The 24,643-nt window shown below is 42.3% G+C and overlaps 1 protein-coding gene across 1 annotated transcript in view; it reads left to right on the top strand.

Moving 5' to 3' along the window:
- The first annotated feature begins 2,849 nt into the window (after positions 1 to 2,849).
- The window catches only part of FHL1 (four and a half LIM domains 1), a 111,558-nt gene continuing 89,764 nt past the window's right edge, over positions 2,850 to 24,643 (top strand). The window contains exon 1 of the mRNA XM_029606641.1: positions 2,850 to 2,994. The gene's annotated coding sequence lies outside the window, so the exon portion shown is untranslated. The remainder of the gene's footprint in view (positions 2,995 to 24,643) is intronic.

Here is a 24,643-nt window from a genome sequence, read left to right as displayed (position 1 = left end):
AATATACAGTGTGCTTTTCTGTTTTAATTTTACTGACGTGCCTTTCCAAGGCCAGGCTAAGTTACAATTCAGGTGCAGTAGGTAGGTCCTAGGCCCCAGCGAGTTTACAATTCAGATTTGTACCTGAGGCAATAAAAGGCAACACAACTTGCCCAAGGAGCATCAGTGGGATTTGAACTGTGGCTTCCTGGGCCGTTGCTTTAAATTTACAATTGATTTCTTCAGTTTTACCAGAGACCAAATTCACTAGGCCATTCTGTGAATGCTGCCACCAAGGACATAAGACAGCAGCCATTCTGTACTGTATGCCTCCACCTCACTTTTATATGGCCTTCCTTAGACTACCTCTACCACAGTCTGAGTAAACACTAAAATTATGTGTGAACCCCCCAGGCCTCGCCCTTCTACCAGGGGTCTGGGACACTGAAGTAAAAATGGCCATAACTGTGCCAGGTGCCCCCCTATCCAGTGGTGACTGAGCAAACCTGTTCAATTTGTACCCCCATTTTGCTTCTGGAAACATTCCAGCCTTAGTAACTTTGAACCTGCTCATGATGAATTCCGAAGCCTAAACACATTTAGAAATTGTTTTGTTAGGTGTTAGGTAATTCAAAACAATGACATTCTTCTATTTTACTTTTAATATGTTCCGTGCACGGCCTTTGTCTCCCATCCGGCTGAAATAAAGGATGTTTTTTTGAAAGCAAGTTCTGTAGGTCAACTTGATTTCTTCCCTTGGTAACTTATTTAAATGGTACATTGTACACACTAGCTGCTGAGCAATGTTTTCTTGACTCGGCCACTGTACTAGGGATGCTGCTGAATTCAAATCCAAGGATACAACATGTTGGGACAGAGGTATTAGCAAACAATTAGCTCACGTCTGGATGGGGCATGCAGCCTGTTGTCTGGTCCAAAAGATCTCAAAAGAAAACACTAACACCACAGCCTTCGTACTCTTAGAAATCCAAACTAAATCAGTACAGCACTTAAAGATCTGAAGTCATTTGCATCTCTGCCTAAGCTGCTCTTGATTGAGATGCATTCTAATCATGCTAAGGTCCTTATTGCAGTATCTTTAATGGAGAGATATTATTAGCTAGGAAATTGTGTCTCAGATCTTCCTCAGTCTTTCATGGTAAGGTAATAAAAGATGCTGAAGATTTGTCACTACCATTCGTTAGTTCAGGCACCTCTCCTAGCTTATGGGCTCATTACATTAATATTAAGTCTTTTATGGAGTGCTTTTTTTTTTTTTTTTTTTCTCTGAGAAGCATTTTGAGCCCCTGATCTGGATCTTTGTATTGTTGTTGGACCCAGAAAAGACACTGGAGGTTCCAATCCATCCTCAGCTCATTCCACCCATGGAAAGAGTCCTGGTCAGCTCCTCCTGCTCAGAGTGTGGGCTCAGGACTCTCCACAGATACAGGAACAGCACTGGGGCACAGGGAAAGGGTTTGGATCCTCCTGTCTGCTGCACGGACAGCTCTTTAGCCCTCCTGTTAAATGCGTGTGGTACAGAAGCGATGCTTGCAAATGCAGGCACAGATTTTGGATGTGTGTTTCTAAGAGTCCTACTGCAAAACAAAACAAAACAAAAAAAAAAAAAGATTAAAAAAATCTACAAAAGCAAAACTTGTTCTGGTTATTTAATTTGTTTGCTCTTAATGTAGATGACGTGAGAGGAGTTGCTTGGGTTGCTAATGGGCTCCACTTTTTTTTTTGATCCAGTCCTTCTCTTACCCCATTGCATGCTGGGACTTGTGGCCCTACAATTTGAAGGGAATATGAGAACTACAAGTCCCTGCAAGCAATGGGGATAAAACCAGGACTGGATCAACTGTCCTGAAAATCTGGAGCCAGCTGGCAACCCTAAAAGTGACCCAGTGTCCCTTCCATCAATACAATTACGCCCAAATTTTCAAAGCCTGGCGCGCGTAAAGACTGGGGGATATGTGCGTGGTTGGGCTGTGCACTCACCGAGAGCATTTTAAAAATGCCCCGGCCACATGCGTATCTCCCGATACTCGCAGAAGTGCCGGGCTTGGAGAAAGGGGTGGGCCGGGGTCTGGGCAGGGTGGGGGCCAACATTAGGCCCTGTCCCGGGGAAGCGCGTGCCGGCGGCTGGCCAGCATGCAGAACTTACTTCTGCTCCTTAGAGCAGGTAAGTCGTTCAACAACAACAAAAAAATAGGATTGATAGGTAGGTTTTAGGGGTCGGGGTGGAGAGGGAAAAAGGGAAGAAGGGTAGGTAGGGGGGATAGGAAAGTTCCCTCCCAGTGCGCTCCTTAATTAGAGCAGACTGGGAGGGAACTGGGCAAAGGCCCGATCACATTGCCGCACGTACTTAAAAAAATCCCCCCCCCCCGGTGCAAATCGCGAGCCGCCTGTACGTGTGCGTGACGATATTAAAATTGGGCATGCATGCGTGCGCAGGTATCATATTTTTTTAATATGCGCGTGGAGCCGCACACGTGTTATAAAATCAGCGCATCCATGTGCGCACGCTGGAAACTGCTTGCACAAGGAGACACACAGGCGCATGCTTTAAAATCTACCCCTAATATTCAAAATGTTATTATTGCTCCTTCTCCCTCTGTTTCACTGTGAGGCATACAGCAGGGGGGCGGGGGGACTCAGCCCTCAGGCTGCTCTTTCATCTCTCTCTTTTTGACTAATGGGCTGACAGGGCATGCCCACAGTACCAGGAAAGAGTCACAGGTGAATGATGATGATTTCAGTTTGCTCTCACACTTTAGCTTAAAGTTCTGGCATGCCTCCCCTTCATCTACTAAGGAATCCTCCAGGGAGGGGAGTGGTTCTGTGACCACAGACCAGAATCTTTCCCCATTGTCAGTGAGCTCTGCCTCCAGCCCTCTTGGCTGCTGCACACCCACATCTCCCTCTCTCTCTCTCCCTGTCTCTCTTCCGCAGGGCTCAGTCCTCCTGCCTGCAGCAGCAGCAGCAGCTTCTCCTGAGGGCTTCACACAACGGGTAAGGATTCTCCTTTGCTTTTCTTGTAGAGCAACTAGGCTGAAAACCTTAGCACAGTTACAGAGGAAGGCAGGCAGTAGGCGATAAAGCATTCCTCCTCAGCTACCAAGTACTTTCCCGGAGCCCGAGCTGAGGCATCCGTGCTGGTTCCTGACGCCCAGCAAGGACGATTTTTAGCGTAAGGGCACGCCACTCCTGGCCAGGGCTTTGTGAATGCAAAGAGCAGAATCGGATCCCTGAATGTTGTTTTCTAGGATACAGGACTGAAAAATTCACACTAAAAGAAATACGAGTCTGTGCTTCCTTTTAAGGGCAGATTTTAAGACCAAATCATCCCAATAATGTTTTTCAGAAATCGAAATGTTTTTTATTAGTAGTAGTATTCAGCCTCTTATGAAGTTAAAGTTTGGATGCGCCTGAGGATACAGTGACACAGGGAAAAAGCAACTTTCCCTTCCTCATCCTCTACCTTTGAATCTCTTTCTTTTCCCCGCCCCCCAAATGCAGCTTAGGATATTGAAAGAAGAAATGTTTTACAGCTCCCTAATGTGAATCTGAAATGGACCTCTTTCTTTCTTTCATCCATTAATGAAAATATTTAAATTTACAATTGAGTTCTTCAGTCTTACCAGAGACTACATTCCAAAACAGAGAAACGGGAAATGTCAGCAAGCAATTCTCATAAGATCCAATACAACACGGAACTGTAATAAAACGAGTGGAGGAAGTACGGTGCCTTCTATACAACAGGAGAAATCGCTAAAGCCTGAGCTTGTTAGATTAGTAATTACTTGGTTCCCTCGGGATCTACCTGTGTCAGACTCATACGGCAGCTCACATAGCGTTTCTTATTTATTGATTGTTTATTCAATGTTTAGGGCTACATTTAGCCCCCATATTGTTTCATATTTTTAAGGAACAGCACTTCCCTTCAGTGCTTGTAAAACTGTGAGCAAACTAGTGATTTATAGCACTTCATTTTCAATCTGGCAATCAGCATGACAGAAGTCCCTCCCTATGATGTTTGGTGGCCGAAAAGTGGCAAAGAAATCACATTTTGTGGCAACTGGCTCTTAATAACAGGTTCATGGAAGAAACTGCACTCAGACTAGGTGGTCATGTGGCCAGTACTCACTAATGATGGGTTGGCAAATAAAACTTCATGGTTGCCACTGGCCACTCAATTCTTTTTTTCTTTTTGACAAGGCAGTGAGAAATATGCTAATGATTAGGGCTTGTTTTCACACTTGGAAACCTTTATAAGGAAGTCTTAACATTTTCTGTTTAGCAGATATCTAGACTTCCATTTGCAATATCAATGGTTTGCAAATCAGTTCTCTGAGCACACTCAAAAAATCTGTCTTTCAGGATATCTGAATATAAGAACATAAGATATGCCATACTTTGTCCATCAAACCCAGCATTCTGTTTCTAAGACAGGCCAATCTAAGTCACAAGTTCCTGGCATGTTCCAAACATTAAATAGATCTCAAGCTACTATTGCTTATTAATTAATAGAAGTTTATGGATTTTTCCTCTAGGAACTTATCCAAACCTTTTTTAAACCCACTTACACTAACTACTGTAACCACATCCTCTGGCAATGAATTCCAGAGCTTAACTATGTGCTGAGTGAAAAAGAATTTTCTTTGATTTGTATTAAATGAGCTACTTGCTAACTTCATGCAGTGCCCCCTAGTTCTTCTATTATCTGACAGAATAAATAACCAATTTACATTATGTTCAAGTCCTTTCATGATTTTGTAGCCCTCTATCTTATCCCCCCTCAGTCATCTCTTCTCCAAACTGAACAGCCCTAACTTCTTTAGCCTTTCCTCCTAGGGCAACCATTCCATGCCCCTTATCATTTTGGTCACCCTTCTCTGACCTTTCTGCAGGGCATCTGTATGTTTTTTGAGATGTGGCAACCAGAATTGCACACAGTATTCAAGGTGCAGTCTCACAGAGGCATTATGACATCCACTGTTTTATTCACCATTCCCTTCCTAATAATTCCTAACATTCTGTTTGCTTTTATGATCGCCACAGCACACTGAGCCGACAATTTTAATGTATCCACTAATCTATGATGCCTAGATCTCTTTCCTGGATGGTAACTCCTAAGATAGAACCTAACACTGCATAACTACAGCAGGGGTTATTTTTCCCTATATGGATTACCTTGCACTTGTCCACATTAAATTTCATCTGACATTTGGAAGCCCAATTTTCCAGTCTCACAAGGTCCTCCTGCAATATATTACAATCTGCTTGAAATTTAACTACTCTGCATAATTTTGTGTCATCTGCAAATTTAATTACCTCACTTGTCGAACCTCTTTCCAGATCACATATAAATATCTTAAAAAGCACTGGTCCAAGTACAGATCCCTGAGGCACTCCTCTGTTTACCTTTTTCCATTGTGAAAACAGACCATGTAATCCTATTCTGTGTTTCCTGTCTTTTAACCAGTTTGCAATCCACCAAAGAATATTGCTTCGTATGCCATTACTTTTTAGTTTTCTTATAAGCCTCTCATGAGGTACTTTGTTGAACACCTTTTGAAAATCCAAATACAACTCATCTACTGGTTCACCTTTGTCCACATGTTTATTTACCCCTTCAAAAAATGTAGATTTGTGAGTCAAGACTTCCCTTGGGTAAATCCATGCTGTCTGTGTTTTGTGATTTTATTCTTTATAACAGTTTCCACAATTTTTCCTGGCACTGAAATCAGGCTCACCGGTCTATAGTTTCCCGGATCACCCCTGGAGCCCTTTTTAAATATCGGGGTTACATTGGCTACCTTCCAGTCTTCAGGTACAATGGATGATTTTAATGATAGGTTACAAATTGATTGAAATAGGTCTGAATTTTCATTTTTTAGTTCTTTCAGAACACTGGGGTGTGTACCATCTGGTCCAGGTGATTTACTACTCTTCAGTTTGTCAATCTGGCCTACCACATCTTCCAGATTCACAGTGATTTGGTTCAGTTCATCTGAATTGTCACCCTTGAAAACTGTCTCCGGAATGGGTATCTCCACAACATCCTCTTCAGTAAACACTGAAGCAAAGAATTTGTTTAGTCTTTCCGCGATGGCCTTATCTTCCCTAAGTGCCCCTTTAACCCCTCAATCATCTAATGATCTAACCGACTTCCTTGCAGGCTTTATGCTTTGGATATATTTTAAAAAGTTTTTATTATGAGTTTTTGCCTATACGGCCAACTTCTTTTCAAATTGTCTCTTAGCTTGTCTTATCAATGTCTTACATTTAACTTGCCAATGCTTATGCTTTAATCCTATTTTCTTCTGATGGATCCTTCTTCCAATTTTTGAATGAAGATCTTTTGGCTAAAATAGCCTCTTTCACCTCACTTTTTAGCAATGCCAGCAATGCCAGCAATCATATGACCTTCCTTAGAGAAGATAAGGCCATCGCAGAAAGATTAAATGATTTCTTTGCTTCAGTGTTTACTGAAGAGGATGTTGGGGAAGTACCCGTAATGGAGAAGGTTTTCATGGGTAATGATTCAGATGGACTGAATCAAATCACGGTGAACCTAGAAGATGTGGTAGGCCTGATTGACAAACTGAAGAGTAGTAAATCACCTGGACCGGATGGTATACACCCCAGAGTTCTGAAGGAACTAAAAAATGAAATTTCAGACCTATTAGTAAAAATTTGTAACTTATCATTAAAATCATCCATTGTACCTGAAGACTGGAGGATAGCAAATGTAACCCCAATATTTAAAAAGGGCTCCAGGGGCGATCTGGGAAACTACAGACCGGTTAGCCTGACTTCAGTGCCAGGAAAAATAGTGGAAATTGTTCTAAACATCAAAATCACAGAACATATAGAAAGACATGGTTTAATGGAACAAAGTCAGCATGGCTTTACCCAGGGCAAGTCTTGCCTCACAAATCTGCTTCACTTTTTTGAAGGAGTTAATAAACATGTGGATAAAGGTGAACCGGTAGATATAGTATACTTGGATTTTCAGAAGGCGTTTGACAAAGTTCCTCATGAGAGGCTTCTAGGAAAAGTAAAAAGTCATGGGATAGGTGGTGATGTCCTTTCGTGGATTGCAAACTGGCTAAAAGACAGGAAACAGAGAGTAGGATTAAATGGGCATTTTTCTCAGTGGAAGGGAGTGGACAGTGGAGTGCCTCAGGGATCTGTATTGGGACCCTTACTGTTCAATATATTTATAAATGATCTGGAAAGAAATACGACGAGTGAGATAATCAAATTTGCAGATGACACAAAATTGTTCAGAGTAGTTAAATCACAAGCAGATTGTGATAAATTGCAGGAAGACCTTGTGAGACTGGAAAATTGGGCATCCAAATGGCAGATGAAATTTAATGTGGATAAGTGCAAGGTGATGCATATAGGGAAAAATAACCCATGCTATAATTACACAATGTTGGGTTCCATATTAGGTGCTACAACCCAAGAAAGAGATCTAGGTGTCATAGTGGATAACACACTGAAATCGTCAGTGCAGTGTGCTGCGGCAGTCCAAAAAGCAAACAGAATGTTGGGAATTATTAGAAAAGGAATGGTGAATAAAACGGAAAATGTCATAATGCCTCTGTATTGCTCCATGGTGAGACCGCACCTTGAATACTGTGTACAATTCTGGTCGCCGCATCTCAAAAAAGATATAATTGCGATGGAGAAGGTACAGAGAAGGGCTACCAAAATGATAAGGGGAATGGAACAACTCCCCTATGAGGAAAGACTAAAGAGGTTAGGACTTTTCAGCTTGGAGAAGAGACGGCTGAGGGGGGATATGATAGAGGTGTTTAAAATCATGAGAGGTCTAGAATGGGTAGATGTGAATCGGTTATTTACTCTTTCGGAGAGTAGAAAGACTAGGGGGCACTCCATGAAGTTAGCATGGGGCACATTTAAAACTAATCGGAGAAAGTTCTTTTTTACTCAACGCACAATTAAACTCTGGAATTTGTTGCCAGAGAATGTGGTTAGTGCAGTTAGTATAGCTGCGTTTAAAAAAGGATTGGATAAGTTCTTGGAGGAGAAGTCCATTACCTGCTATTAAGTTCACTTAGAGAATAGCCACTGCCATTAGCAATGATTACATGGAATAGACTTAGTTTTTAGGTACTTGCCAGGTTCTTATGGCCTGGATTGGCCACTGTTGGAAACAGGATGCTGGGCTTGATGGACCCTTGGTCTGACCCAGTATGGCATTTTCTTATGTTCTTATGTTCCTTCTACCTTTCTTAATGCGGAGAATACATCTGGACTGAGCTTCTAGGATGGTATATTTTTTAACAATGTCCACACCTTAACCTTTGTAGCTGTACCTTTCAGTTTTTTTTTAAACTATTTTTCTCATTTTATCAAAGTTTCCTTTTGAAAGTTTAGTGCTAAAGAATGAGATGTGTTTGATCAAATAACCAGGTTAGTATGCACATTTTAGCAACTCAGACATCTGTAGTGCTTGGGGTTCTTAAGGAACTCTCTAGATCAGTGGTTCTCAACCTTTTTTCTGTCGGGACACACCTGACAGATGGTTCTCACATGCGTGATACACTGAACATGTGACCATCACCAGGCTAAATGTAAACAAACACTCTGCATTCCACAGGAACCCCCTCGACCCCCAACAATGGGTGCAGAGCAGAACTAGAACATTCCCTGTTCAATTTACCATACAAAAGAAGATATTTCTGGTGACATCTCAATAACAGCAACATAAACACTCTCTCCTACCAGGTGCAATAGCCCTCCTTATGAAAAAACAGTAATTTACCACCAATGCATGTTCTATTGAGAAAACACAACAAATAATATTGATACAAATGCCTACATGCTAGTAAAATACTTCACCTTGGTCACACTCATAGAATCAACCTTCACCGAGTACAGAAACACCACAAATTACAAATATGGAAACAGAAAGTGGAATGGAAACCCAAAAAAGCCACTCTGCATTCTGTGCAAAACAAAAATATAGCACCTATCAGACATCCAGGATCTGAAATAATGTACACAAACTAATGTACACAAAGTTACACCTGCATTATGGAACTCAAACAGTAATAACCCTACCTATGAAAAGGCAGCACTGCAAAAATTACACCAGGCTCTAAACACCAATACACCTCCTATTAGGAAAACAGAACAAGCCAAGCTGCTATAGATCCCTACCAAGAAACTATAAGCTCGCAGAACACCCTTAGCTGGGTCACACACGCAGAACACAGACAGACCCTCACCAAATATAGAATAAAGTGCCCATAAAGCTAATGTTTTTGTTTTTGCATTGTTTTACTGCATACAGAGTTTGGCTTCTTGCTGTTTCCAGTTCAGTTTTTGACTCCACATTTCTATTTATACATTCTCCGAGAAATATAAAATAATTCTAAAACTAGAATATAATAAATGTTTCAAAACAACTGATACATGGAACATCCAATCATTAAGCATTTTCAAAATTATTACAAATTCTCCAAACACCAATAAAATATTTCTAACAGCAGACACATCACATAATACCTAATAAGTAAAATGGCAGTCAGTCAAGAAAGATAAACTTAAAAAGCCACCTTTACTTACCCTTTCCAGTAACTCTCCTACTCCTTTCCCTTATAGGCCAATAGCACATACCAGAAGCAGCAGGGCTGCTGAAGCTCGTCCTCACGTTCTTCTTCCTTATGGCCCATGACTAATCTATCACACATACACACACACACACACACACACACACACACACACACACCAGTCACCTGCCTGACCAATCTCTTTCTCTCTCTCTCTCTCACACACACACACACACACACACCAGTCACCTGCCTGACCAATCTCTCTTTCTCTCTCTCTCTCTTTCTCACACACACACACACACCAGTCACTTGCCTGACCAATCTCTCTTTCTCTCTCTCTCTCTCTCTCTCTCTCACACACACACACCAGTCACCTGCCTGACCAATCTCTCTTTCTCTCTCTCACACTCTCACACACACACACACACACACACCAGTCACTTGCCTGACCAATCTCTCTTTCTCTCTCTCACACTCACACACACACACACACACACACACACCAGTCACCTTCCTGACCAATCTCTCTTTCTCTCTCTCTCTCTCACACATACACACACACACACACACACACACAGAGTCACCTGCCTGACCAATCTCTCTTTGAATGTGCCGATAGCCCAGGCAGGAATGGCTGCAGTGTTCGTCTCGCTGAGGTGAAAGGGGGGGGGGGGAGAGCAGCAGGTGTGCGACACACCGGTTGAGAACTGCTGCTCTAGATCGTGCAAAATATTGTTGGACTTTGTTCCCTTTAGCACAGATGGGTGCCAACTCTCTAGTCAGGAAGTGTGAGTTCTGGTTTGTGCCTGTGGCGCCGATTTTAAGTTTTCTGTTCAGACCTTTTGCCCACCTGTGTATTAGCTGCACTCTATATTCTGGAAAAGTCCTATGTGCTCAGCCTGATTAGCTAATCTTCTCTTGTGTAAAATCCCTCTAAGGTAGGTGGATGATGTTAAGAGGTGTGACTTGACAGCAATGATGAAGAGCAACAGAGAAATAAGGAATATGTCAGCAGAGAATGCTAGCGATTTCCTTTCTTTTTTTCCTATTTGTAATACCTCAGACCCTCCTTGATCTCCCAGCTTTACCCTCAGTTCCCCACCACTACGTATACTCTGTGCTTACCCTAGGCTTTTCAAAATTCTGTAACTGTTTTTGCCTCTATCACCTCCACTAGTAAATTATTCCATGAATCCACCGCTCCTTCTGTGGAAAATAATGCTTCCTAATGTGGTTCCTTATTCAGTGACAGTGTCCCCCCTACTCCCCTCCCCCATTTCATAGTTGTGACCCTTTGTTCTAAAACATGTTTGTCATTTCTGTCTTATTTATACTTTCGGGGTGTTATTGGAAAGCGTCTCTCATCTTCCCTTTACATGCAAACCACCAGTCATTTGTCTTTAATTTAAAAATGTTATAAGCAGCTATAAAAAATGTCCATATGTTGTTTTCTGAAAAAAAAAAGAAATGCCCTGCTATGACTCATATAAATCTCTCCTCACACTAAATCCAGTTTAGTATCGACTGTAACCAAATAAGGTTTCTAAAATTCTCAGCTTACTTAACAGAAATTCCAGAAAACTCATTTTTGGAGGAAAAGAAACAGCCTGGAGGCCACTGACACTTATTTTCCAAATTCTGCATTCCCAGATGTGATGTAATTTCTCATTCCAGACACAAAAATGACTCAAGAACTCTCTTGCCATCTTTTTTTTCCTCTGTCTCTTTTCATCCTGCCATGCATCATCTTATTTTAACACTGGCATCCCCAGCTCTCATCAGATGAGCAATCGTATGATGTGTACTAATTTCTCAATTTTCTCTCACCTCCTCTACTTATGTTCCTCGCTTTGACCACAGATAAGTGGAAAAACTTGAAATGATCAACAGCTTGTAGTGACCAACTGCGGCCAAGAAGATGCTGCTCCTGTAACAGTTACTTCTCATGCCAATCTTTGGCTGACTGTTGGGTTTTACCCTACGATCAATTTGTTGAGCACTTGATTCAACTCTTCTGGCCATTGGCCCCAAGGCAGTGAATACCAGTATATGCAATCAGCCTTCAAAGCACCAACAACTCCCATCATTAATATCTTGTATGATGCTTTTTCCAATGGTTCCAGAAGCAACATAGGTAATCATTTGAGTTACTACTCCTTGAGTGGCATATTTATACTGAACATAGCTCTGCCAATTTACACAGTGTTGTACCATATAAACCATGAGCTCATAAAAGATCCATGCAATAAAAGAACCTGCAATTTAAGGGCTGGATTCATCATTCTTCGCAGATTGATGAATCCTACGAAAAAGGGGGCGGGGGAGTGAAGGGGTAGGGGGCGGGCCTGAGAAAGGCCGCAGCCGTTCGCACCGCGGCGCAGCTGGCTGCAGCCTTTCGCACAAATAGCGCCACTGTAAAAGGTGGGGCTATTCGCCGCAATACTGCTGGTGATAATGTTCCTCACATTATCGCCGGCAGCGGTGTCGTGGCCGACTCTCCCCCCTCCCCGCCCCAGCTCCTCCCCTCCATGCCCTGACTCCTCCCCTCCCGGTCATTTACTTCCTATCACACACGAAAAGGCCCTTTTTGCATGCGATAATCCTTTAGAAAATAACCCCCTAAGTTTCGGTATATAAAGGTTAGGTGACTTGTCCGAGAACACTCAGAGTATTTGGAGTTGCTGTTATAACCAAGACGATGTGGTTTCACCTTTTTTTCATGTTTGAACCAATAGGATTCATTGCTAAGAACTAGAGTAACTCCTCAGGTACAAATCATAGCTTCCTTAGTAGACTGTGTTCAAAGAAAAGAAGATGGGATTGGGATTGGGATTGGTGCTGGATTTAGAGCTCTTGTGCCCTGAAGTGGAGTCAGTGCCTCCTTTGAAGATTACAAGAAGGAGGTGGGTGAGAATCCCCCCCCTCCCCCCCACAAATAGATGCTCTCTGTCCACTGCATATGATGCTTTTGCAGTGTCACTGCCAGTCAGCAGAGGTTGGTACCCTCTCTGGCCATGCCTACTGTGCCTAGGTGGAGATTCAGCTCTAGGTTGGATAGACTGCGTTATTTTAGATAGAGACTTGCCTTTTGATTATTTAGATTGGGCTCACAAAGAGTCAGAGGCAGAGGAGAGAATGGAACTCACAGTTCAGGATTTTTCCTGACTCAAAGTTCAATTCTCCTTGTCACTAAATTACACTTATTCCTGGAAACTGAAAACTGGGGAAGAATGGAGATTAGGGTGGGGAAATAGAGGTTATGGGCTTGCTTTGAAATTGCACATGCCATAATGTAAACCTATCTAAGCATGAATAGAAATTGAGAGTCCAATTTAATGAGATTTTCCCATTGGCACATAGTGTGGTACTGCAGTAGTGGGCGCAGCTCCTAAGATCACCACATGTACACGATTGCTGCAGGGAAATCACTGTAGTACCATACAATGAATCTACATCGTCGCAGTCCCATCAAAAGGTAACTTCCTATTCTTGCAGTACCATGTTAAAAATACATAAAAAGGGACTGATTTGTAAAAATATGCTGCTGTCCTAATCACAATGCTGTGTGTGTTGTTCGTTTATGGTTACATTCCAAGTAAAAATGTTTAATTATAAATTGTTGTTCCTCTGTCACAGCAAATAAATGACAAGGTGTTTTATCTACCTGAAGCATATATGTTCACACTGGGTCAAAAAAGCATGTTCTTATCTACTTCCATAGGACACCCTTTGCCCCCCTGTATTGGGTACCAATATTAAGTTAGAAGCGCTCCGTAAGTCTAGATCTAGACCTAGGCAATACTTTCCCATAATCTTCAATGCTTTGCCATGGTATTGACTCTGACCCACTCTCCCTTACCCCCATGGTGGATCTTACACATCTGTAACAGAAGATACATAGTGGTTAGAGCAATGGGCTGAGAACCAGGAAAGCCAGGATTGAAATGCTGCTTCTCCCATTGACACGTCACTTCACCCTCCATTGTCCCGGGTACAAAGTTAGATCTAGATTCATCATTTTGCTATACATTTCATGAGAATAGCACCCGCAATAACAAACAAAACATGGTAATATGAGAGAGAGAGAGAGAGAGACTCTCTCAGGATGAGGTTTTGGTGATGGCCGAGGCATTTTTGGGGTGGAGGGGGCAGTTTTACATGCACAGTCAGAGGTATGAACAGCAAAGTAGACATCAATGAAGATTTTATGTGATTTGGAGTGATGAAAAGTACACAAAGATGAGATTTGTACAGTGTACTCTCAACCTAGCTTGATAGCAGCTAGGTAGAGAGTGCATCAAGCTAGGTCGAGAGGACATTGTACAAATCTCATCTTTTTATACCTTTCATCACTCCAAATCACATAAAATCTTCACTAATGTCTACTGTCCTGTTTGTAACTCTGACTGTGCATGTAAAACTGCCCCCCAAAACCTAGCCCACCAGAAAGACTTCACCCTGAGATCAGAATGGCCCCTCTTACAGTGGTATAAAAAGTTGACTAATAGGTGTCCCTTCTCAGAAGCTCTCTCTCTCTCCTCCCTTCTCCCTCTTCCTTGCTCAAAACAGGATTTGGGGATTTACATTATTTATTGCAAATCCCATTTCAGGCATAATGCCCTAAAAAAAGGTGTAGTTTCTGGTGTTAAATCATGCGAAAGCGTTCATTATGCTATCACATGAATATTAAACACCCCTCATTTTCATAAACTGTCCAAACCCCTCCCCTTTGAATAAATTTTTAGAATTTGCATATGCATCTCGCAATGCGTTATTGCATGCGTTATGGCGTTACTGCGGTTATTAGGGCCTTAACACCAACAATAACGCCCTAACGTAATTTGATAAATGACTATTAGACTGTAAGTTCCGTGCAGCAGGGAAATACCCTACTGCACCTGAATTTATTTTATTTAGGTATTTTATATACAGTCGTTCCAAAAGAAGATCACAATGGTTTACAAATCAATTTTCATATCCTTTTCAATTTTCACAATATGGGTTAACATTCATATTTTAGGTCAACAGTACATCAGTAAAGGGATTCTAGGTCATATTCATTCAATTATTTCCTCAGTCAACATAATATTGGTACAAGTTCTAATTCTCCTTACATTACACTTTATATAGCTTTATACTTATTGCTCATTATACTAAGAAAATCTCTGGTCATGACCGTGAAGTTATCGGCTTATTGGTTATTTATATTAAATCATAAGCATTTCTAAAGAGCTATGTTTTCAGTTCACGTTTGAAACTCTTTCGTTCTGTTATCGGATGTAGTAACTCTGGAAGTGAGTTCCACAGCTTGGGGCCTGCTATGGAAAACATTCGGTCTCTTATTTGTTTTAGGTGCGTGTTCCGTGTTGTGGATACCTTTAGCAGTGCTTTATTTTGTGATCTTAGTGCTCTCTGCGTTGTGTACGGTTGAAGTGTCACTCCTAATAAGCTTGGATTAATATTGTTGATGCTATTAAAAATTAGAGTTAATACTTTGTAATGAATTCTGGATTGTATTGGAAGCCAGTGCAGTGCTATCATTGAAGGGGTGATGTGATCAAATTTCCTTGTCCCTAGTAAGAGTCTAGCAGAAGCATTTTGTAGTAATTGTAGTGGTTTTAGTAATCCTGCAGGAAGTTGCAGTAATCTAAGGGGTACATTTTAAAACAGCACGCGCGCGTACTTTTGTTCGCGCACCAGGCACAAACAAAAGTACGCCGTATTTTATAAGATATGTGCGCGCGCTGCCCATTCCCTCCGAGGCCGCTCCGAAATCGGAGCGGCCTCGGAGGGAACTTTCCTTCCACCTCCCCCCCACCTTCCCCTCCCTTCCCCTACCTAACCCACCCCCCCCCGGCCCTATCTAAACCCCCCCTACCTCTGACGCACAAGTTACGCCTGCTCGAGGCAGGCGTAACTTTGCGTGCGCTGGGCTGGCTGCCGCGCGCCATGTTCCGGTCCGGGGGCTGGTCCGGAGGCCGCAGCCACACTCCCGGAACGCCCCTGGGCCGAAACCTGCGGCCGCCCCCGGATGACGCACCGACCGCGTCACGCCCCCCGATGATGCGTCGACCGCATCACGCCCCCTGACATGCCTCCCGATGACGTGCCGACTGCCTCAAGCCCCCCTGACACGCCCACCTCAAGAAAGCCCTGGGACTTACGCGTTTCCCGGGGCTTTGCGTGCACTGGAAGCCTATGCAATATAGGCTCGGCGCGCGCAGGGGCATTTTAAAAGGGTTACGCGCGTACCTTATGCATGTAACCCTTTTAAAATCCGGCCCTAAGTTTGAGAATATTGGTGTTGGTAATACAGTGCGGAAGTCCTGAGTTGTTAGTAGTGGTTTCAGCCGTTGTAATATTCTTAGCTTGGAGTATCTTGTTTTCATTCATTTTTTATATGTTTTTTCATTATGACGTTCTCATCGATCTGTATTCCTAGGTCTCTAACTTGGTCTGAGGGAGTGATGTCAATAATTCCCAGGTCTATTGTTGGCGGTTTGATTATCGTTGTATCTCTTCGTAGCCACACAATTTTTGAGTTAAGCGTTAGTTTCAGTTGAGAAAGTTTTTGTTGTATTGTCTTCATGATTGTTGACAGGATTGACAGTTTTTGCCAATGTTTTGACAAGAGGTGATATAGAATTGTATGTCATCTGCATAAAGGAAGAAGTTGAGTCCAAGATTTGCTAGCAATGTTCATAGGGGCAGCAAGTAAATGTTGAATAGAGTAACTGAGAGTGCTGAACCCTGGGGGACACCTGCATCTTTGTAAAGGTGTCAGAAATTTGATTTCCCATTTTGACTTGGAATGTTTTACATTCTAGGAATGAGGGGAACCATTTGTTAACTTTTCTGTCAATTCTGATTTTTCTCAGCTGTATGGTCAACTGTGTCGAAAGCTGCTATAAGATCAATTAGTACCAGTATATAGGTTTCATTGTTGTCAAGCTCCTGCAGTGCAGTGTCTGATAGTGAAATGAGTAGGGTTTCTGTTGGGTGATTTTTTTTAGATTTTATTTTTATTGAAATGTCAACATAAATTACAGAATTCAATATTCTCAGAAAACAGATTTTAGTAATCTCAAGATAGAAGAAACATAAAAAACCCAAATTTTTCAATTATTACGTTATATATCTGTTATTAATCATAGGAAAATAGGGGAGTCCAATTAAACATTGAGCAGTCAAAAAAAAAGAGAATTACTTTCAAACTAAGAATGCACCAACCGCCTAGATTTGGATTCGTGATTAAACCTCTATTTACCAAAACCTGTTGTATTATCAGGAGTATGAATCTAGATATACACGTAATTGCATAGGGTCAAAGAATATGTACCTAGACTCTTGATAAATTACTATGCATTTACATGGAAAGTGTAAAATGAATTTTGCTCCCCTTGCAATAGCTTCCTGCCTCATCTGTAAAAATTTCCTTTGCTTATCCTGGGTTGATTTAGTAACATCCGGGTAGATCCAAATTCTATGACCGTGGAAAGTATATCCTTGATTTCGAATATATAGCCTTAATACGGCATCTCTCTCAGCAATAAACAGATTCAAGAGTCAAATCAAGTAATGCTGTAGCATTCAAAGAATCTCCTTGACTTCCTTGCAGATGTTGATTGCCTTTCTTCCTTTCCTTAAGCCTCGGTATGTAATACATTTTTGAGATGGCCGGTAACCCTTCTTCAGGAAATTTTAAAATATTCTTTAAGTAAGATTTAAACATATCTCATGGAGCCACAGCCTTTATCTTTGGAAAATTCAATACTCTCAGATTAATTCTTCTGCTTTCATTTTCCATTCTCTCCATTCTAGTGAAACAAATAGTCTCAGATTTAATTAGATTATTCTGAATTTCTTCATTTTTCTTAAGTTTTTGTCCATTACTTTCACATCTTTTTCCATGGTTAATATTTTCATATGTAAATTCTTAGTACTTTGCAAATTTTCTTTCAACATTGTAGTCAAAGCTTTAATAGAACTGTCCATTGAGACTAGCATTTTCCAAATAAGATCAAGAGTTATTTCTGGAGGCTTAACTGAGGTTGGGTTGCATATTACATGTACCTCTGATTCATCTGTCCCTGTAGCCACAAGTTCTCCATTCACTGCTGCTCAGTCTCCATGCCCCCGGAGCCCTGAAAGATAGGGCTCTCCGAAAGGATTGCTTTACCCGCTTTCTTTCTCGGAGCTGTTGTTCCTAATGAAGCTGCCTTTCTTTCCAGCCATTCAGCCGTGGCATCTCCAGAAATACTGAAGATTTCTGACGGCGGTTCCGGAGGATTCGGAGCGCCGGGGCTGAGGGATGTTTCCTTCACCTGGGGGTTTGGCGTCTGCTCCATGTCAGGCACTCCCGCGGTTCCTCCCACCGGCAGTTGTCTCACGGATCCAGCAAACAACGATTCGATTCGCGGTTGTCTCAAGTCGGAAATTGGCATTGAAGTAAAAGTTGCTTTCAATTTTGCCTTTCTTTTAGTGTGAGGCATGGCAGAAAGAACAAAGGTAATCGGCGGAAAGGCAAATTGTAGAAAACCGCGGAGCGAGGTTGTGAGCGTCCTCTCTAGGCAGCGGCCATCTTGGGCTCCTCTGAGTGATTTTTTCTGAAACAAAATTGATTTGAGTATAGTATGTTATTGTCTTCTAAGTGGTTCTCTAATTGTGATAATACTGCTTTTTCTAGGATTTTAGCAATGAAGGGCAGGTTGCATATTGGCCAATAATTGTCCCAATCATTGATTTTACCAGTTTTATTTTTAACGATTGGTTTTATCATGGCTTGTATAGCCTTGGCAGGGACCCATCCTTCTGATAGCAAGAGATTTATTGTTGTTGTGATTGCCGGAGTGATTACATTTTTTTTAACATATTGATTTTGTTTAACATAGCAGTGGCATATTCATTGCCAACGCTCTTTGAGAACTCGTGGTTATGTGAGGGGAAGGAATTGTAATTTGCCTTGAGATCTGCTTTGGAAAGGTGAGTAAATCCCTGGCAAAATCCTCTCATGTTTTGCTGCAGACTCTGCCATCTGCTGAAAAGCTGCAGGGTATCCCCAGTCTGCCTGCAACTGACTGCAGGAAACCTGCAAATACTTTATGGATCCTTACAGAGATGCTACAAGCTAGCTGCAGCTGCGAAGCAGATAAGACTGGGAGGATCCCTTTCTGTGCAAGTTAGTTAGAATTTACATGCTGTTATGCCCTGGCTATTATTTCTTCTTCTATTTGGAAATTATTACTCATCTGCTTTTGGAATAAAGTAGTAAGACCGAAGAAGAATGTTTGCTGACCCCAAACAGAGCCTACACAACATCAGCTGAAAGCATTTCCCGGCAGCATTTCCCTCTCAAAAGCTGAGTCGACTTTTTGGAACACAGAAACCATTTTACTTGCCAAGGCAATGACGCAACTCCACATTGTAAACTTTACCAAACTAGGCCCCCTTGGTTTTCTGAGCTTTACCAATAACTTAATTTCATTAAAGGTTAACCGTTTGTTCTAGGAAAGGGACAGGGGAGGAGTGGAAATAAAACAAAAAACCCCCATTGATGTGCAAGGATATAATTTATGAATTTGACAGAAAGTCTCCTGAGGAAAGAATGAACCTTGTGTTCCGTGTAGATTACTTTACTTTGGATAAGAACTTTAACCAGATGGATCTGCAAAGGTCAGAGCTCCAAAGCTATTCGTTATTATTTAAATAAAATGCAAGTTTACACGCGCTTACACCCCTTCCTGCACAGCAGAGACTGGAAAAAAAGCCAAGAGGCATGATGCAATCTTTCCATAGTAGTATACTTTTAATTTGTTCACATAAAAAAAAAAAGAGTTGAATTACAGAAGATCACATGAATGCTCAGGTGCATGGGAAATCATTCCGCCTTTCGGTTCTGTTTGTTCCTGAGGTCATTAAAGCGATACGGCTGGAAGCGGTGAAATCCTGCCTTGGTGGGTTCGGGCTGGACAGCATGGGATATATGGCTAACCCGCCACTTTCCTCTCTTTACCAAGAGGAGCCAGCCGGGGGGGGGGGGGGGGGTTTGGCTGTGTAGTGGCTTTGGCACTGCGCTCTGGAACCTGCCTAATATAAGGATCTCCTTGAAAGAAATGCTGTTTGCTTAAGGGCACGCTCTTGAAAGTCCTTGTGTTTCTAGTTTTCCAGCTGCTGAAAACAAGCTGCTACTTTCATTGGCCTAGGGCATACAGGAGGTTCCTCTTAACATGCATTTGTGTATAAGAATATTACAATTTTATAGACAAGAGAAATAAGGGGCAACAAACAAGCTGTATTTCTAACAAGGCAACCCTGATACTTTATAAGATTCAGTGGATTTCAACTGTAAACACCACCATTTTTTGTATTCTTGCTGCGGCAGAAAAACCAAGTTAGGTGAACCCTCTGCTTTGAAGAATGTAGTTCAATGTGCCTGCGTCTGGTCTTGGAAGAATGCATTCCTTTTTGGGGGTTATATCACATCCAAGCTTCTGTGCTGCCTGAATATATTTCAAGGTAGCTGTTATTAATAGGAAATCTACTGCACGGTATAACATCGTTAATGGACTTGTTTTAACCTAACAAGCTTGTGGCAATCACCTGGATGTCTTGCATTCTGAGAGGGACCCAGTTTCCTCCATGATCCGCTTGAATTTAAGGAAAATTCTCCATGAAGACAAAAATAATGCAGTTTGAAAAATGAATTTTTTTAAAGCAGTTGACACATAGGTCAATACAATATTTATTTATCTATCTATTTATTTGAATGATTTCTTGCCAGCCCTTCCAAAGTTCAGGGCAGGGTACAAAAAAAACCCCATAATAAATAAAAAACAACAATAATTTCTGCTCTATGTCTGTATACTCTCCAGTTCTTTAAAATCATCTACACCGTAGTGACATAGTAAGTGACAGCAGATAAAGACCAATTGGCCCATCCAGCCAGTCTGTTTAGTTGTTTCCGTGTGATCCTGGTTACTAGTGATATGAAACTGCACAGCCTCCAGAATGTCTGTGGTAATCAATGAAACTTTAATGAACTTCCTTCCTTCTTTCTACACTAATTATTTGAGATCTTTTTTTTTTTATCTTTTGAGGTCTCCTAAACAATTAATTTCTATTGGGTTTTTTTTACAGTGCACAAGATGGGAAAGAGGAGATGTGATAGAGACATTTAAATAGATCCAAAGTATCAATGCACAGAGGGGCAGGACGGGATTGTGAAGCTGAGCAGGAGATGTGGGTGGACCATGTGGTCTTTATCTGCCATCATGTTTTCTGTTTCTATGTTATAGTAACATTTTTCAGTCTAGGTTAATTTTACTTCTTATTTATTATTAATGATTAATCTGCCTTGTGGCTTTTCCTAGGAAAGGCACAAGGTAGAATAAAGATGTGAACTACAGTACTTATGTCTGGGGATGAGGGGAGGAGGACATAGGAACATAAAATAGGGAATTGAACAATACAAAGCTGTATACAGGGTGTGCACAGATTTGATAGTACAGGGAGGATCCCTAGCGATAAGACGAGCAAACATGGCACATAAAATTCAAATACTATTTGCAGAGACTTTTACAGACTTTTTCCTGGCTCAAAAGACTCCCTAACACTGTAATTATGAAAACAAGTGAAGAGTTTTGCATTTCCTTCCCACCAGCCTTAAGAGGACGTGACTACTTCCACATCCTCAGAAAATAACATAGAGAATCACATTTTTTTTTAAAAGATTAAAATGTCTGAAGCCTTTTTTTATGCTGGAAATGTCAGATCCTTTACTTCAGTGTGCACGACTTTACCTTTAAGCCTGAGACCTGTAAGGCCTGGCCCGGCAGCTCACTGTCAAGTGGGCTCAGTTCTTGGGCCCAGGTCTTCTGTTCCGCAGGTTGGCCTGCAGGGGGAGCATTCACAGACCCTGGGAGGAAGAAAGTCATAGCAGTCGTTCAACAGTGACATCTAGCGGCCAGACCTAGGGTCTCCGCTAAACGGGCTCTGGAAAGAGCAATTGTTTGTTGTCCCTGATTGCCGCTTGAAGGCTTGGTTTGAAGCACAAAATAAGGGATGTGTGCAACTCCTTTCTTCCCCCGAGTCACTGTGAATGAAGGCTTATGGTGCCTGATTGAACTGGAAACCCAATCAAGTCAAAGCTAAAAAAAACCCCCTTAAAGCCCAAAAGCTGGAGATATGGCAGAAGCCGAGTGCCTGGGATGCAAGAGATTGACGTTGCTACTGACTACCTGTAATCATACACACCTGTGTGCTGCCCCCTGACGAATGAGTATGTGAATGTCCTCTGAACTGGATGCCAATCCCATGTCAGGACGACCACAGCAATTCCATTCCATTCCACTTATTACTTTTATACCACAGAACCTGCCTATGGTGGTGCACAAGATTTGAAAGGGCAAGATACATAAAATCAATTAAAAATCAGTGTTAGAATCCAGCCGCCTTCCCAGATTCCTCGGCAGCAGGCATTCACCGAGTGGCAGGGAGCCGCCACAGGACACTCTGTTATGTGTGATACTAGGACCCAGCGAAGAGATGCATAGGGTGTGCGTGTGCGTTGGTGCGCACGATTTGGCGCACGTTCGTGGGTGAGTCACATGCTCAAGACCACTTAACCTGCCTGGAGTTAGACTCGGTGCCTTGGTAAGAAGGTTTTCTCCTTCTGGTTCCAGTCTCTGCCTTGCTCAAGCCCTTCGGCCTGGTTCCATCTTCTGAGCTTTGCTTCAGTCTCACCCATTGTTTCAAGACTTCAGTCTTGCCCTTGCCTGGCTTTAGCTGCAGCCTGGTCTTTGCTTAGACTTTTGGACTCCGGCATAGGCTGGCCCGTGCCAAGACTCGTTTACCTGCCACTGGCTCGGGTCTCTGGACTCTACCTATGAGGCAGTTTCATGGCAAGAGGGGCTCACGCACCCACAGTTCCTTACAATAAATAAACCATATAAAACTGTTCTTAATAATTCCTTCTTCCCCCTGCCCCCCCCCCCCCCCCCCATGAAAGTGTAAGCACATCAAACCTTGCTGCAGTCAGATTTGGAAGAAAGCCAAAATATTTGTTTAGCTTTCTGTCTGCTAACTTCTTTGATCGCTGAGCCAATAGCAACACATTAGCCCCATAGTGCAACTCTCATTTGGTCAACATTTTCCCTGGGGGTTGGCAGCAGGACAAAGACAGTCTGTGTCCGCTGGCTTTACCAGGACTATGGCATGTTTTTTTGGAGCAAGCAGAGGGAAGTTGCGTGACTTTTTCATGATTACACTGCAAGATTGAGCTGAGACTTACATTTCAAGATATTCTACCGTAACTCTGCCTCCCAAGTAGACGGCTTTTACAGCCTTGGCTGTTATCTATCTAACCTTACGGCTGAGGTGAATTTGCATTGAAATTCTGTTCTAGATGGGAACTCTTCTCAGTCAGTAAAATATAAATAAGCTAATAGTGTTTATTCTCAGAGCCTCCATTAACATACAAATATAAAATAAATACATAAGTTATTACTAGATATGTATTGTATTCTAATTATTGTATGCCCTAGATATTATACAGTATACATTACTTTCAGCATGGGTATGTATTATTGGATTTAGTATATAATCTCACCACAAAGTGAGTTTTGCTGCAATACCTCAGAACTTCACAGTAACAGCAATACCCCTAACACTTGTTCCTGCAGTAAACAGCAGAACTAAGAAATAGTGTAAACTCTCCAGACATGCTTGGTTCTAGGGTGAATAAAACCCCAATACTAAGTGAGTCACAGTGCTCTAACCAGGGTTTCTACTGTCTTGCCACATGTGAACAGTGGGACTCTCTTCAACTCTTTCACCAACAATGTCATTTTCAAAGTTTGCACAGGGTATGGAGGCCACTAATTGCTGTAATAGACCTTTGCATTCGTGCCTATTCTCGCCCTCGCTCCACCCTCTCTACCTTGTGGTGACTCCCTTCAGCTGTAACGGACAGTTGTGGCCGCGGCTTCTCTTCACTATTTTCTTCCTGGAATCCCCAGGCTGGCATGACCCTACGGATCCGCCATGTTCCTGATGACGTAAGGGCACGCGCGTGCGCACGCACTCCAGACTTTGTACCAGCAAGGGCGCGAACCTCGGGGGTGTCCCCCCATAGTGACGTCATCCGCTTCCAACATAAAAGGTCTATGATTGCTAATTCAATTCGAGTTAGCAAGGACTAGGGTAGTAACCCCTTCCTCGCAACTCTCGGGGAATACTTCCTCCGCTGCTCTGCCTCTATAGACTCACCTAGGGGTACCTGCTATTCGGGGGCCCTGCTCTCTCTCTTCTTGATTTCAGATTGTTGGACGGGATCCGGTACTCGCCCGTCGAGGGCCTACATTCCCGAATTCTCAGAAGACTCTTATTGCCTGGAGGCGATCGCAGACGTGAACACAGTGAGTCCTATTACAGACAGGAACCGGTACTCGCTCCACTAGGGCCCATGTTCCTAATCTCTAAGTCTCCCTTCAGTTTAAGACGTTATCGCAGGTACGGAGATCGTGAGTTACCATTGCAGATTGCAGATAAGAGCCGGTACTTGCTCCACGAAGGCCTATGTTCCTAATACCTTTCTCAGACTCTCTTCTTCCTCAGAAGATATCGCATACTTATATCTTATGGATTACTATTACAGATTTACAGATTGGAACTGGCACTCGCTCCACGAGGGCCTATGTTCCTAAATCTCTCCTAGCCCCTCTTTTATTCCAGAAGCCATCCCATACACAGTTATTGTGAGTTTTATTTCAGACTGCTTACAGGAACCAGTATTCGCCTGTGGCTCTTGTTCCTGAATACTGAAGACTCTCTGTTGCATAAGAAGACATTATAGATATCTACAAGTGTGAGTGTATCATCTACCACTGGTTGTATGTCCAGCATACCCTGTCTACTCACTACTTATAGTCTCTCCTTACAGCTCAGCAACTTAGAGATCGTGATTCCAGTATCTGAGGGACTTCAGCCCTGCCGGGCACATCAGCTCACTACTGCCACCTCTGGTGGTTCTATTTCCAGTCTAATAAAGAACTATCTGTGTTTGTCTC

This window comes from Rhinatrema bivittatum, chromosome 6 (assembly GCF_901001135.1).
Source record: "Rhinatrema bivittatum chromosome 6, aRhiBiv1.1, whole genome shotgun sequence".
NCBI classification, from domain to species: domain Eukaryota; kingdom Metazoa; phylum Chordata; class Amphibia; order Gymnophiona; family Rhinatrematidae; genus Rhinatrema; species Rhinatrema bivittatum.
The sequence above is the reverse complement of the archived record's forward strand: the minus strand, read 5'-3'. Positions and strand labels throughout refer to the sequence as shown.